This window comes from Indicator indicator, chromosome 2, assembly GCF_027791375.1.
Source record: "Indicator indicator isolate 239-I01 chromosome 2, UM_Iind_1.1, whole genome shotgun sequence".
In the NCBI taxonomy this organism is placed as follows: Eukaryota; Metazoa; Chordata; class Aves; order Piciformes; family Indicatoridae; genus Indicator; species Indicator indicator.
Genome location: NC_072011.1, coordinates 16,000,798 through 16,003,061, shown reverse-complemented (window position 1 = coordinate 16,003,061; position 2,264 = coordinate 16,000,798).

The following is a 2,264-nucleotide window of genomic DNA, read 5'->3' as shown; positions in this document are numbered from 1 at the left end:
CTTTGCTTATATTCTTATAAGCATTTTTTTAGCAGTAATTTGTACATATTTTAGAATTTGTGTATCTGCTTTGTAATAAATGTAATTTCTTTCCTTTTTTTGGACACTTGGATCTAAATGATGTAAAGCAAAACAGCATCAATATATGTGAGGTTGCACTAAAACATATTTTTATATGATTAAAACTGAACAGCTTTTATGTACAGCTCTGATTCTGTAATACTAATATTTATTTACTTTGTTTCATAAATTGTAAATTTTTTTCTTAATGTTGTGGATTGCTTTTCTATGTGAAGCATGGGATTTACTGTTGCGTAATTAGAACAAAATGTATATTGTAAAACAAGATATTTAAACTAGAGTATCTTATCTTATTCTGCACTTATGCATTAGTAAAAAAAAAAAAAAAGATAAAAGATGTATCAGTCAGTTCTTAACTCTTGTAATTTTTTTTTTGTCTCTTGTTTGCCGGATTGACTATAACTTAAGTGCTGATTGTGATTTTAAACTGATAGTACCGTAAAGCATTAAAGTAAAACAATGTGCTATTGTGAGTTTTTTCAAAGCTTTATAAAACAGTTATAAATATATTAAAAGTATTTGGTCTTATGTGAACATGTTGCTCTATATAGTCCTTTAAAAAGCTATGGGAAAACATTCCACCCCATGTAAATATGTGCAAGTGCATTACTGGTGCCGTCTGTGTAACTGACTGGGACAGCGAGGTTTGCTGTGCTGCCAGCTGGGGCACTGCTGGCTGCTGGGAGACTTGAGTCTGGCCATGGTTGGACCCTCTTCCCTGCCTCCAGCAGTGGGGTGGCAAGGCCCCAACGGCTGCATGGGGCTGGGCGAGGAACCAGCCTGCTAGCTGGACAAGCGGTGTCCCGCCTAGCCCCGCCAGTCCCCTGCTCACGAGGGCTGACTGTGGGACATAGGTGTCACACAGTAGTGCCCTGGGGTGTGAGAGGGGGATTTGGACCTGGGAAAAAAGGTGTTTCAATGCACTTGAACACCACGGCTGGTCACTCCCTGCTGCGGTACCTGGGTCAGCTTCAGGGGAGGCTCCCATCCTGTGTGGGACAGAGGAGCGTGGCCTTGCCAGCAGAACAGAGAGCACTTCCAACTGGGCCTCATCAAGGAGCAGGATTCACGGACAAGAAAGTCGCAGTCTTCCAGAGCAGGGTCTCCATCTGGGTGAGGGTTGCTCCAGAGGAAAGTCGAGAGGAGCCCAGGCTTGTGTTTGAACGCTTGTGGTGGGCTACCACTACCACCAGCAGCATGTGCGTGGGCACACACGCACACGCGCTCTCAAACACACAGAGGAAAGAACCCAACGACCTGGATTATATTTTGTGCTATTTAGTGGATTATAAATCTGTGAAACCAAGTTTGTATATTGACTTACAATACATTTAAGGAGTGTTCTTTAAAAAGAAATAAATATACAGTTACATTCATCAGGTGTCTAGTTTTCATGTGTTCTTTGAATTTTCCAAGTTTATTGATGTTCCGTTGCATTGTCAGAACCTCTTATTCCCATGCACTGCTTTCCTGCACAAGAAACACACTTAAAACCGTGGATAATATTTTGGCCTCCTCAGATATCATCAAACTAAGCCAGTTTATTCTATGTGGAGGCAGAACTACAACTGGGACATTGTCATAATTCTAGCATGATGGCATATGATGAGCATAACACTATAATGGATGGTGACCATTTGACGGTTGTTCAAGGTTAGTTTTTTGTATCCATTGTAGTGTTCTTACCTTTTTTCAGATCATGATGATAACCTTGCCAATAGAGGCTCATGACAGAAAACTGGCTCATCTCAGACTGCAGAGAGGTGAAGCAGAAGATGTAGTTGGAGGTGAGCAGCTTGTTGGATCATGCTTCCATAAAAAAGAAGTCAATTAAACATTTTAAATCAACAAGCTTTATCTGATAAAAGCCTCTCTCTTCTCCTTGGCTGCATGGCTGTATTGAGAACAAAATGCTCTGCACAATGATCAGGTAATCAGAGATATTAAAAGGGAACCAGGCAATGCCTGATGGCAAATGCTCTATTAACATTGCCTTTATAAACAACTCCCTTACCGTAGGAGTTACCTCTGGCTTGTTTGATTATTTTAATTAATTTGCAGCTGCAATTTACCATCCACCTTTTCAGCCTTGGGGCATTTTGTTTTTCAGAATCATTGAGCAATTTGGGTTACAATGGAGCAGCCCTAGAGGGGTTTCAGGTACTTAGAATCTTAATTATATT